General features: G+C 37.8%; 5 non-coding genes across 5 annotated transcripts; 4 read left to right on the top strand and 1 right to left on the bottom strand.

Annotated features, from left to right (window-relative positions):
• Positions 1-10,851: 10,851 nt before the first annotated feature.
• Positions 10,852-10,970, bottom strand: LOC125233020. Its single transcript, XR_007177817.1, has one exon. It is a non-coding gene; the product is annotated as a 5S ribosomal RNA (ribosomal RNA).
• A 537-nt stretch (positions 10,971-11,507) lies between these two features.
• On the top strand, positions 11,508-11,626 carry LOC125233019. Its single transcript, XR_007177816.1, has one exon. It is a non-coding gene; the product is annotated as a 5S ribosomal RNA (ribosomal RNA).
• A 1,036-nt stretch (positions 11,627-12,662) lies between these two features.
• Positions 12,663-12,781, top strand: LOC125233018. Its single transcript, XR_007177815.1, has one exon. It is a non-coding gene; the product is annotated as a 5S ribosomal RNA (ribosomal RNA).
• Positions 12,782-13,420: 639 nt separating this feature from the next.
• LOC125233014 lies at positions 13,421-13,539 on the top strand. The gene has a single exon (XR_007177813.1). It is a non-coding gene; the product is annotated as a 5S ribosomal RNA (ribosomal RNA).
• A 335-nt stretch (positions 13,540-13,874) lies between these two features.
• On the top strand, positions 13,875-13,993 carry LOC125233022. Its single transcript, XR_007177818.1, has one exon. It is a non-coding gene; the product is annotated as a 5S ribosomal RNA (ribosomal RNA).
• Positions 13,994-14,290: the final 297 nt, after the last annotated feature.

The raw sequence follows: 14,290 nt of genomic DNA, 5'->3' as shown, positions 1-14,290 counted from the left end.
TAGAAGGCGACTATGGGATATGGGTTAAATTGTGGCGTAGGCGAGAGGCTGGCAACCTGTCACTGCAATGTCACAGTTTCGTTTTCTTTCAACTCCTTATTTGCCAAGAGTGGCACTGAAGCTTTAGTAGTTTCATGTGTTCTGCCTACCCCTTTATGGGATACAGGCGTGATTGTATGTATGTATGTACTATATATCATATCATTTTCCTCAGAGCATTTTTCCTGTCTTTGTGTATACTACCTACGGTTGGCAACCCTAGGCCGTTTTCACATTATCCGATCCGATATCGGATATAGGAAGGATGTAAAATGTAAGATTTATGCGCTTCCAGGTTTTTATTTATGTATTTAATAGATTATTATTACTAAAAAAAAAACGATACAAAACGCAAAAATTGCGGATTTAATGCAGATGGCACTCTCCTAGAACAGTTTTTGTCCGAGGCACCACCGAACTGCCGATATTGGCAGGACGCTTCCGACATTTTTGGCATGCCGGACCCCCCGCCAGCTGTCGGCCGATAATATTTGTGTGTGTGCGTATATAATGTAGGTATACGTTTGTAGTAGTGTGAGTGACAAAAATGGCGTCTATTAAACAGCTGCTGTTAATGATGAATTTCTGTTGAAAACAAAAAGATTGTAATTCATCGGTCCGAATTGCGGATACTAATTTTTTCATCTTTTAGTAGATATAGTTAAATGTGAAATTATAAGTATTTATTTTACTTGCCGCTCTTGAGTATTTTTATGCTCGTTATTTTAATTTTACAATAAAATATAAAACTTTTTAAAAATATTTTTTGATACAAAATCATACTTCATTGATGTGGAACAATGCGTTTTATCGGACCGACATCCGACACTATCGGAAGCGTTTATCGGATGTAGGATGTCGGTCCGACACCCGATATCGGATCGGATAATGTGAAAACGGCCTACACCGCTCAATGTGGCATTTGTACGATACAGCAACGTGCCGCGGCGGCCGGCCGTGTCGCAGTTGTTAGCTAAGCTACCCTTGTGTGCGTGCGTGATGACACGATTCGCTGGTTGTTCTTTTAGGTATTTAAGTATTTTAGGTGTTTAAGTACTTTTAGGTATTTAAGACGCTACAGGAGCGAAAATGGAAAGGAAAGGGGGCCCTTTCAATTTGGGAATTTTAGTTAAATATACTAGTGTTATTAACTAGATTTATCGAAAAAAATTGTCCATCCAGAACAACTCAGTTAAAAGATATTGCGAAAAATTCTTTAAAATCGAGGTTCCGCTCTCGACTGTTTCCGATATCCCATACATTACAGGCGCCATCTTGTATTTTTTCCATTGAAATCCTTATGACATCCGATATCGGATCGGATAATGTGAAAACGGCCTAACGGAATTTAATTACTAACAAAAATAATTGATTAGTCTATAATTTGGATGTTTAGATTATTGCAATACATTAAGACGCTACGGGAGCGAAAATGCTAAAATGGAAAGGAGTCCCCCTTTCAATTTGGGAATTTTAGTTAAATATACTAGTTTTATTAACTAGATTTATCAAAAAAAAAATTTCCATTAAGAACAACTCAGTTAAAAGATATTGCGAAAAAATCTTTGAAATCGAGGTTCCGCTCTCTTTTCCTCCTTCAAAACTTATTTAAACGGAACGAAATTTGAGAATCTGAATAATTTAAAATGAAATAATCTGTGTCGGACCGTTTAGATTTTTTGGACAATTGTTACCGATCTTGAGTATCCCTTTTTCGAGCCATATTGAAAAATGCCGTTTTTAGAAATTTTTGATTGGATCTAGCATCTTTTAAAATAAGAATAGCAAAAAATATCAAAACGGTCCGACTCAGAAAAAATAATAATAATCTGTGTCGAAAAAATCATTGCTCTATCTTCAAAAACCAAGGAGGAAATAGTCGAGAGCGTTTGTATGGAGAACTGACCTGTATCGTATCGTCTTAAGAAATCTGATTTCAAAGGTTTAGGTAGGAAATCTAATCATCAATATTATTGCAATGTAAAATTATTTTTTTCTTTTTTCTCCGTGTTTTCTAACGCGCTTATTTTTAGGAAGCGGTTTTTTTTCATGGTTTGTTTAAGGTACACACCGACATGTTGTAAACATTTTTTAGTTTTTCGTAAGTTAGTCGTTAACGGTGGTCTACAGCTAAAATTGATCTACGACAGAAATGATCTGTACATATTAAAGTAGTTGCGGAAATCAAGGGGAGAGGGCTTTGCCCAGCAGTAGGGCACTATAACGGGCTAATTAAAAAAATCTGTACCAGTTTAATTTTAATCTATTTTTAAGAAAATTTCCTACTAAAATGTAGATTCTAGCGAAAAAACGTACCTAGGTTTTTCCAGTTGAACATTATTTTTAGCTGCAAACCACTATTTACGATTTAATCGATTTAAATAAAACTTGCCTACTAAATTATCCATTTGCATATTGATCGTAGTGAAAACACGTACGAAAACGACGTACGTTTTTCTGTTTTACTTTTTAAAGGCACAGGTCACACGTTTTTCATCAAATTTATATCGTACCGTTTTGGTTTTTTGGCTAATTGTTACCAATCTTGAGTATCACTTTTTTTGCGCCATAATGAAAAAGGCAGTTTTTTGATTGACTCGAGCGTCTTTAAAAATAAAAATATCAAAACGTTCCAACACAGATAAGATTAATAATTAATAACAATCTGACTGGGAACAAATCAAATTATTTTATTGAATATTTTTTTGATTTGTTATTTAATAACCTAACAATAAAATTAAAATTTTGAAAAAACTCCCGACCGCGACATAGTGGACCGATTTTCATGAAACATGGCTAAGAACACTCCCGACTAACTCAGCTTTCAGACAAAAAAACTAAATTTAAATCGGTTCATCCGTTCGGGAACTACGATGCCACAGACACACACACACACACACAGACAGACAAACAGACAAATAGAAAGACAGACACGTCAAACTTATAACACCCTTTCGTTTTTGCGTCGGGGGTTAAAAATAGTCTTTCGCTATATCGTAATGCTGCAAAGGAGATAGGAGGTGCAAGCACTAATTGTTGCCTTGGGCCTTGTCGTTTTTTCTTTCGTGTATGATGTCTATTTCAATTTATAGAATAATCTGTGTTGAAAAAATCAGTCTACCTTCAAAAACCAGGGAGCAAATAGTCGAGAGCGTTGGTATGGAAATTGAACCGTCCTGTCCTGTATCGTCTTAAAAATATAATCGATTGTCGAATTAGCCCCGCTCCCCAGCTGCCAGCTTGCGGACCTGAGGTTGACTATGATAAGAGAAGCATCTTAGCAGGTTGCCTCAAGGGCCTACTCCAAAATCCTGCCAGATTTCCGTCCATAGTCCATAATAGTGCGTAATTTTATTTTCACGAATTTATCGGATTCGGTTCGGACGTAGTTCGAAAGCGCTCTATTTTTAACGTAGGTACCTATCGTCATATTCAGATAGAACGAATATTTTCTTTACCTATGTATTTACAAATTGTCAAATCTTTTGGGAATTACATAAAAGTCATAAAATTATTTATTTAATTAAATTTTGAAAAAACCCCGACCCCGACATAGTGGACCGATTTTCATGAAACATTGCTAAGAACACTCCCGACTAACTCAGCTTTCAGACAAAAAAAATCAATCTAAATCGGTTCATCCGTTTGGGAGCTACGATGCCACAGACAGACACACACACAGACAGACAGACAGACAGACAGACAGACAAACAGACAGACAGACAGACAGACAGACAGACACGTCAAACTTATAACACCCCTTCGTTTTTTGCGTCGGGGGTTAAAAATGTTATTATTTAAATCTACCCATCGATGTACCCATTGCGGAAATATAAATTAGAGAGGCATTTAACAATTTACAGATATATATATGACACCATGGTGGTATATATGCTGAGCACTGGAAAAATAATGAAAAAATCTATCACCATTTTTTTAATATGAAACAACGTAACTAAAAAAGATGATTTTTAATAGCATATTGAAAAATTCGAATATTGCTTAGTATTTTATCGTGAAAAACTGTACTAAATCTACTATTGATTCAATTTTCGTGATGCTTGGAAAAAAATCCATCACCAAGTAAAGAAGGGTTAAATATAAACGACACGAAGTTTAATTCGAACACAACAGTTCACAATTGCGAGCAGCGGTAACGCACCGCCAGTTTTGGCGGCGCGGCGACGCGCCGCAAAAATTCTGCGTTGCGGTGCCGCGCCGCGAGTTTTGGCGGTGCGTCGACGCACCGCGAGTTCTTGCGTCGCGGTGCCGCGCCGCAGATTTCCTGCCGCAAAAACTGGCGGCGCGGCAACGCAACGCAGAATTTTTGCGGTGCGTCGCCGCAACGCGCCCATGTGGCCAGGCCCTTAGTTTTACCCTGGTTTACGTCTAGTTATCCTATGTCACTGTGGAGCATCCTTTACAGGACATCCTGTATGTCGCTAGACACTGGAGCTGGTTAGTAAGTACAAAACTCTGAAGAATGTACAAAGTATCGAATCAAATTTCTATAAAAATGTGACCTTTATTGTAAGGTTACACTAACACGGTAGAATAAGCTGCGATTAATCGATTCGTTGCGTGTTCCATTTTCGAAAACTTTACGTTGTGACGGCTACCAAATTTTGTCATATTAAGAGGCCTTATTCCTAAAGACGAGCGTTTTTTGCAAAATAGAACCTTTTTCATTCAAAATTATAAAGAAACTATAAATGATTATTAAAAAAATGATAATGTTCCTAAAAGTACATATCTTAAGCTAGAAAGTCAATTGGTACTACTTTAAAATATGTCTTTTTATACTTCCGAAAAATCAGTTTTTTCGGAAGACGTTTTCAATTTTCATAGTGGGATAGCTCGTTTAGAATGAAATGAAAAATGAAAATGAAAAATGTTTATTATACTTTCACAATATTCATCCTAAAGCTAGTGATTGGAACCTCCTTTTAAGCTTTAATATAGCCTGTGCCAGGAGGTACCGCTCTTCCATTTCTGAAGAATGTTACAACAATTGTGCTACTAAATACATTCGAATTTCGTATTGTAAACTATTAGGTGCTACTTTATTTTAAAATGTATAAACATTGAGATAGAATTATATACAAGCATTCACAATTTATCATTAACACATAAAACCAAGCAAAACAAACTCCCTCGCGCGCGTGTGTCTCTGTGTGTGTGTGTGTGTGTGTGTGTGTGTGTGTGTGTGTGTGTGTGTGTGTGTGTGTGTGTGTGTGTGTGTGTGTGTGTGTGTGTGTGTGTGTGTGTGTGTGTGTGTGTGTGTGTGTGTGTGTGTGTGTGTGTGTGTGTGTGTGTGTGTGTGTGTGTGTGTGTGTGTGTGTGTGTGTGTGTGTGTGTGTGTGTGTGTGTGTGTGTGTGTGTGTGTGTGTGTGTGTGTGTGTGTGTTTCTGTGTCTGAATCGTGATTGTGCTGTTAAAAATGTTATTTGGGGTAATAAATGATCACAATTCTATTTGTTATATCCTGTACGAGTTAGCTAATACTTTGACATTTTAAGATTTACTTGAAATGGTGGATAAATAACCTTCCGTATCCTCCCCATTTTTTCGATAAAAAGAGGTTTACATTATGTATTTTTCCTGCGATTCCTGCATTTTTTGTAACTCTTAAATAATATTATCCTAAACTAGAACTTCTTATTGACCTATAAGAAAAAAATCATACATATAAGACATACCTTTCTGTCGATAGATATGTTTTTAAAACACCTAAAATTCGAATAAAAGACACTGTGCTAACGCGAGCCCGCTCAGTCTGCGCCGAGCGCTCGAAGACAACGGACCTGCGTTTGATCGTCCGGCGCACCTAGCTTTCGTAAGCAGCTCAATAGTTCCGAGAAGTGCCGTAAACTGCGACTAAACAAATCTTGATCCTTTTTACACCTTATGCAATTTTAGCATTCGACATGCTTTTCATATGATTTTGGATTTTAAGTTATACGTGAAGTTTGTTGAGAGTTTGAATTATTATTATATTTTGGGACCAGGATGAGGTTCTGGTTCTCATGATGATGGAGTCAGGCAGGAGATGTTCAACAGAACTGCTATTCTACTTATCATAACTCCACCATGTTTGGGCTCATTAGATTTGGGCTGATGAGCACCATCGATCTAGATGAGGTCCAAGGTCTCATGATGGAGTCAGGAGGTGGTCAACAGAACTGCTATTCTCCTCATCATAACCCCATCATGTTTGGGCTCATTAGATTTGGGCTGACGAGCACCATCGAACTAGATGAGGTCCAAGGTCTCATGACGGGGTCAGGAGGTGGCCAACAGAACTGCTATTCTCCTCATCATAACCCCATCATGTTCGGGCTTATTAGATTTGGGCTGACGAGCACCATCGAACTAGATGAGGTCCAAGGTCTCATGATGGAGTCAGGAGGTGGTCAACAGAACTGCTATTCTCCTCATCATAACCCCATCATGTTTGGGCTCATTAGATTTGGGCTGACGAGCACCATCGAACTAGATGAGGTCCAGGGTCTCATGATGGAGTCAGGAGGTGGTCAACAGAACTGCTATTCTCCTCATCATAACCCCATCATGTTTGGGCTCATTAGATTTGGGCTGACGAGCACCACCGAACTAGATGAGGTCCAAGGTCTTATGACGGGGTCAGGAGGTGGCCAACAGAACTGCTATTCTCCTCATCATAACCCCATCATGTTCGGGCTCATTAGATTTGGGCTGACGAGCACCATCGAACTAGATGAGGTCCAAGGTCTCATGATGGAGTCAGGAGGTGGTCAACAGAACTGCTATTCTCCTCATCATAACCCCATCATGTTTGGGCTCATTAGATTTGGGCTGACGAGCACCATCGAACTAGATTACGTCCAGGGTCTCATGATGGAGTCAGGAGGTGGCCAACAGAACTGCTATTCTCCTCATCATAACCCCATCATGTTTGGGCTCATTATAAATATGTGGAAGGTCGTTAATAATAATAAATGTTTTATTAGGGTACCCCTACATGTAAAGAGGGGGCAGATATTTTTTTTCATTTCAACCCCAACGTGTTATATATTGTTAGATAGGTATTTAAAAATGAATTAGGTTTTACTAAGATCGATTTTTGATAATTTTCATATTTTCGGAAATAATCGCTATAACTTTTGAACCATATGTTTAAAAATATGAAAAAAATCACAAAAGTAGAACTTTACAAAGACTTTCGTTGAAAATTTGTTTTGAACTTTATAGGTTAGTTTTTGAGAAAAATACGGAAAACGGAAACCTACACTGAGCGTGGCCCGACACGCTTTTGGCCGGTTTTTATTTTATTTTAATACTTTTCTGTGCTATTCATACATAGTCACCCTAGGGGATTCAGTATTGACAGCTTCTTTTTTTTTCTTTCTGCATATATTTGTTTCCGCTTTTAAGTTTATTGTAAATAAGACTGCTTGCACTTACATTGAGATTATAATTACATAATGCTATTAAATTAAATCTAATGAAGCGTTGTTTTATTTCCTAAATCTCAAAACCCTTTAAATCGAATATGTATAGTAATGAGCAAAAATTTTACCGCAGGCTTTCCAAACCGACGATGCTTGATCAGCTACTTTTAGAACGAACATGTACACCGTGTCCAATAAGTCCGAATACTCACATTTTACCTCAGTTCTAAAGATATAGGGATCACAGGCCATCAAATTCTTATTTAAACTGAAGAGTATATTCCTTTTAATAAAATACAAGCACAAAGTTCATGAAATTTCCGAAGTGTCTAAGAAAAACAAAGAGGTAAAGTGCCAACAAAATACTTGCAAAATATTTTTTATAAGCAGAATCTGTATGTGATAAAACAGACGCCACGTGTCCAAAATATGTAAGCGAGGTAAACTACCTTCAGTACTTACAGATAAAAGCGTTAAAATCAACGTTTTTTTCTTTAAAACCAAGATTTTGGAGAAAAAAATGCCTTAAAGTTAAAAAGGATGCTTGGGAATGAGTATCATGGGTCCCAACAAGACGCACCTCCAGCACATTCGGCAAATGGTATTCTAGCGTAGTTTCAGACTAATTTGGCAGTTTTTTATCCGAAACATGAGTGGCCACCCAGGCCTCCAGGTTTAGGCGTATTAGACTACTTTGTATGGTCATACATGCTTTGAAGACTAAATTTTTATAAAATCATAAACCTAGATCATTTCAAAAAGATTATTGAGAGTATTTGGGATGAAATGTGAAGAAAACGGTGCGTGCCGCGTGTGATCCGTTTGAGAAGCGTTTGAGGCTGGTAAACAAGTTAATGCTGGAGTTATTCCAAAACATTTGTTGTGAATGTAGTAAATAAGAGTGCCATTCATAAAATATAATAATAATGTAGTAACTATTTGTTCATTTTGTTTTATTGGCTATTTGTGCTGTATTCAAACTTATTGGACACGGTGTACATATTTTGATTTTCACCCTTTAAAATGTTTCTAAGACGCAACGTTTTGCAAATTTGGTCACGTCATGCACAGTTAAACTGTGGAATGAATTGTCGCCAGCGGTATTTCCGGACCAATGCGACCATCAAACCTTCAAGAAAAGAGCGTACATCCATCTTAAAGGCCGGCAACGCACCTCCAACACTTCTGGTGCTTCTGGTGTCCATGGGCGGCAGTGATCGCTTACCATCAGGCAGCCTATCTGCTCGTTTGCCTCCTATCCCATAAAAAAACGTTTAATATTTTTTAAGAAAAAAAAACCGCCGCCTTTCGGGTTGTGGTGAAAGCTGCTTGCGAATGTTGGATTATGTAGAAATGTGTAGGTATTTTTTAAAACTGCTTTTAATGCTTTAATTATTTGATGGCAACACAAATCAATATACGTATAACGCTAAGGTTTGAGAGTTTCTCAATTCCTCATGAATCCGATTATAAGAAATCGAAGCTTGACAAACTTTGACTTGAAAACTCAATAACTATGCTTAACAAACATAACTAAATAAATGTCACTGTTCTGAACTTAAATGCATGCTTTTCTTACAAAAATACCAAAGTCACTATGAGTGTGCCGTTCAGATTTGAGGAGTTCGGTTCTGACCATCATCAGCAGTTCCACTGCACCAAATGTCACTGTTCCGGACGTAAGTGCATGCTGTTCTTATAAAAATACCAAAGTCACTATAAGCGTGCCGTTCAGATTTGAAGAGTTTGGTTCTGAGTGTTCTGACCATCATCAGCAGTTCCACTGCACCAAATATCACTGTTCTGGACTGGACGTAAGTGCATGATGTTCTTATAAGAATACCAAAGTCACTATAAGTGTTCCGTTCAGATTTGAGAAGATCGGTTCTGATCTGACCATCATCAGCAGTTCCACTGCACCAAATGTCACTGTTCTGGACGAAAGTGCATGCTGTTCTTATAAAAATACCAAAGTCACTATAAGCGTGCCGTTCAGATTTGAGAAGTTCCGTTCTGGCCATCATCAGCAGTTCCACTGCACCAAATGTCACTGTTCCGTACCTAAATGCATGCTGTTCCTTTAAAAACACAAAAATCACCATACGTATGCCTTTCAGATTCGAGGAGTTCCCTCGATTACTCCAGGATCCCATCATCAGAACTGGGTTCTGAGAAAAATGGGACCAATCTGTATTCATATACATTCAATATTTTTTTTTTAATCGGTCCAGTAACAACGGAGATATCGAGGAACAAACATAAAAAAATGAAAAAAAATAAATAAACATACAGACGAATTGAGAACCTCGCCTCAAATCTCTCAGATTTGAGGCGACGGTTAAAAAGTGACACATCATGAGCAGTTCCAATGCACCAAATATCACTGTTCTGGACGTAAGTGCATGCTGTTCTTATAAAAATATGAAAGTCAGTATAACTGTGATAATTTCCGAAAATATTAATATTATCAAAAAACGATCTTAGTAAACCCTTATTCATTTTTAAATACCTATCCAAAAATATATCACACGTTGGGGTTGGAATGAAAAAAAAAATCAGCCCCCACTTTACACTAATAAACCATTTTTTTCCATTTTTCATTTTTGCACTTTGTTGACGTGATTGATATACATATTGTTACTAAATTTCAGCTTTCTAGTGCTTACGGTTACTGAGATTATCCGCGGACGGACGGACGGACGGACGGACGGACGGACGGACGGATGGACAGACAGACATGGCGAAACTATAAGAGTTCCTAGTTGACTACGGAACCCTAAAAAACAGAAATCACTATTAAACTATTCTCTAATTTCAAGTTCCTAACTAAAATTTTCCTAATAAAAAAAAACAAATTGATCCCGCTACAAACTTTCACCCCCTTTTTCCCTCTACTAGGGGTGTAAATTTTCATAATCGATTCTTATCTCTTCGAAATTTTGTTAATGCAATCTATACAAATTTCGACTTTCTAGCTTTCGTAGTTTCGGCTCAGCGGTGTTGGTTGTTGAATCAATCAATTAGGAAACCTGAATTTATATATGTACATGTAGACTAATACTATACTTTTACTACATTCCTATACCTTATTTACTACTACCATACCATGAATATGAAATTAAATAAAGAGTCCCCATATAAAATTGAAAATTATGTTATTAGCAATTTAATTCAAAACTATCAAGATTATTCGTGTCTGCGTTGAAACGCGCGTTGAGTTGCCGGTGCTCGCGTACCGAGCGCCATTAAAATGAAACGCCTGGCGCATCATACGCCACACGTATGAAACCCTGATGACACGTCAGGCGTGCCTTCCGCGCAGAAACGGCTAATGGAGTAAATCGTACTGTATGGTTATATTTGACTGGTTCCAAAAGCAAAAAAGCCAACGACACGAGGTGTTCCCAGGCGGTCACCCATCCAAGTACTGACCTCGCCCGACGTTGCTTAACTTCGGTGATCGGACGAGAACCGGTGTATTCAACGTGGTATGGACGTTGGCGATCAAGAGGCCAAAAAGTGTGTTCTGAAAGTTCTAAAATTATAAACATGATATTTACATACACATGCTTTTATTGCTGACTGTACTTTTCCAAGATATCATCCATGTTGTTATTTAACAACAGCAACCACTTATCTGCGTCTAATTCTCATCTCATGTCATTTGCATATAAGTACGTACTTATATTTCCAGATCAAGGACATAAAAAATCGCAAGATTTAATTATAATTATATTAAAAGGGTTAGAATAAACCTATATTAAACTTATTGTTATAAAAACAATACTAACAATACACTCTTATGGGGCAGACCAAGAGCGGTTGCAGTGTACACTAAAGCGCCATCTATGTCACGTTGTACAAACTTATCACAAAAGCAGACAGTGTTCTTCCCGCGTTTATTGATAGTACCAGGAAAGGCTGCTAGATGGCTTCTTCACATGATTACGAAGTAGAGTATCAGTGGCGACATCTGTGTAAATGGTGCATCACAATAGAAATTTAAACGCTACCGAACAGTAATTTTACACACATGTTTGCCAACGTCCATACCACGTTGAATACACCGGTTCTCGTCCGATCACCGAAGTTAAGCAACGTCGGGCGAGGTCAGTACTTGGATGGGTGACCGCCTGGGAACACCTCGTGTCGTTGGCTTTTTGCTTCTTTTATGTGAATATACTATTTCTTTGTTTTACTTAAGGCTGCTTTCAAAAAAAACGTCAAAATAATGTAAAATTGATATTTTTAGTCGGTGAAATACTACACTTTCCGTTATCCAATAGATTTATTTAATTCAAGTTCCAGTTAGAGCATCTTATTATCTTGATTTTTATAAGACTGGATTTTTGAAAACTAACTCACTAAATTAATTATGAATTTTTCTCTAATGCACGTTTAGAAAAACGCACGTATAGAGCTGAATCAGTCGATCTTATTTGTAAAATTTGGACAATTTTGAATATTAAAACGGGTAAATTTATAATTCGTATATCCTGTACCACAATCATTTCAGACTAGATTTTTATTTTAAGTTTTTGAAAAAGAGTAAACTAGCCTAAGGCGAATTCAATTTTTTTCAGAAATTACCTAAAATTAAGTGACAATTTCTTTGAAAATCTACATCACATCGAAGTAAGTTTTGTACTAAATTAATCTGCAACGTTTACTTCAATTGCTGTTATGCCTTAGTGATTATACATTGCTATTATTGATTTTTGCCAATTTTTTGAAAACGAGCCTTCACCGGTACAATTATTACCACTTTTGGACATTTTCTCATATTTTGTTAGACCAAGTAGAAAAGTCCTATAATGTGATATATATTTATAAACTACTCGCAAAGCCCTTTAATTTGATACCACACACGGTATGATCGAGCGCTCGGTTGCGATTTCACTATTTTTAACACGAAAGCCCTCTTAATCAATCGTTACATTACATTGGGTTACTTAGCTTGTGTCAAATCTGCTTTTATAACTTTACGCTACCAAACCGATCGTACAATAGATAAATGTTATCGCCATAGAACGACAAAGTAATATATGTAGCATTTTACAGTTTTTTTTTTGCAAGTTATTCAAAGTGATGACTATGATAATTGAGTATATGTTGGTTGGTAGATGTTACGTGTTTGACGTCATAAAATTTTCTGCACTTTTTTTAAATAATCACAATTTTTGTACTCTTGGTCGCCAACGTCCATACCACGTTGAATACACCGGTTCTCGTCCGATCACCGAAGTTAAGCAACGTCGGGCGAGGTCAGTACTTGGATGGGTGACCGCCTGGGAACACCTCGTGTCGTTGGCTTTTTGCTTTTTTGTCACAAAGATTAAATATTTATGATTCAAAATCATAATTTTTAGGTAAAGTCCAACAGTTTAAGACATCAAGTAAAAATTTGTATCACGTTACTTTGCAAGTTTGCACTTTACACAGTTTTTCGAGCAATCAAGAGAACCTTTGCCAGTTGGTGTAGTGAAAATAATATTGACGACATATCGTTGCCACCATCTCTAAATCTATGTTGCCACCTTATTGAGATTTGAGGCTAAATTATTTTCTTTAGGAGCAAAAAAAATCGTACAGTTGTTCGGCTGTCAGGCATTCAATGATAATACTGTAAAATCTGACGAACATTGAACAATCTTGAACAACCTGACTTACCACATAATTTTAGTATTTCGGTTGTATTCATTACAATCAGCAGTGTCAGTGACGCAACAACTATTCTGTATGTGCGGTCATTGTACAGGCCCAGCCACGACATTGGTCTAAGCGCGGCAGCGGTGAGCGGCAGCCATACGTGCGAATGAAAAGTCCCATCGTTGTGTCTCGCTCCAATGTATGACCGCCGCTTACCGCTGTCGCGCTTAGACCAATGTCGTGGCTGAGCCGTACCGCACACGACACGTATAATTTGTGAATGGATTATTTGCTGAATTAGTCGCCAACGTCCATACCACGTTGAATACACCGGTTCTCGTCCGATCACCGAAGTTAAGCAACGTCGGGCGAGGTCAGTACTTGGATGGGTGACCGCCTGGGAACACCTCGTGTCGTTGGCTTATTTTGCTTTTTTTGGACATGAGTGACAGAATACTGGATTTCGATTTTTTTTTCTATACAAAATGAGAAACCAGAATTGTCGGGGCATTCACTAGTTTAATATTTACGAATGACTCATAATATTATTAATTCTTACTTTCAGCAACTTTCAGCAAGCAAAGCAGCAGTTGTTGCGTAGTGACATCTGCCCCTTTAGCACAACTTTCCTTGTCGCGTGCGAGTCCATAGTCCATACTACATCAAGCGCGGCTTCAAGTATGAACTCGCGCGCTAAAGGGTTAGGTAAGAAGGAACTTTCGTTTTATTTATGGATGTATTATTTGCTGTCTCAGTCGCCAACGTCCATACCACATTGAATACACCGGTTCTCGTCCGATCACCGAAGTTAAGCAATGTCGGGCGAGGTCAGTACTTGGATGGGTGACCGCCTGGGAACACCTCGTGTCATTGGCTTTTTTTTTACTTCCTTTTGTCACAACTTTTGCTCCCGGAATTCCTGGACTCCCTGATATTTTAATCCGCCAGGCGGAGCCTGTGCAAGTGCCTAGGCATATCACTGTCATTCATGTGTGAGATAGAAAAAAAATATATCATCTCGCTCTCACGTATGAAATTCTTTATCTGTGCAATAGACTAATAAGGTGGCGCCGTCTGTCATAACCTTAGTGCATTCATGAATATACTACAAACTGTAATAGCTGTGTTGCAGTAGTTTTTGAATTTATCGCGAGTATCTATAAAAAAAATATC

Source organism: Leguminivora glycinivorella, chromosome 13 (assembly GCF_023078275.1).
Source record: "Leguminivora glycinivorella isolate SPB_JAAS2020 chromosome 13, LegGlyc_1.1, whole genome shotgun sequence".
Classification (NCBI taxonomy): domain Eukaryota; kingdom Metazoa; phylum Arthropoda; class Insecta; order Lepidoptera; family Tortricidae; genus Leguminivora; species Leguminivora glycinivorella.
The sequence above is the reverse complement of the archived record's forward strand: the minus strand, read 5'-3'. Positions and strand labels throughout refer to the sequence as shown.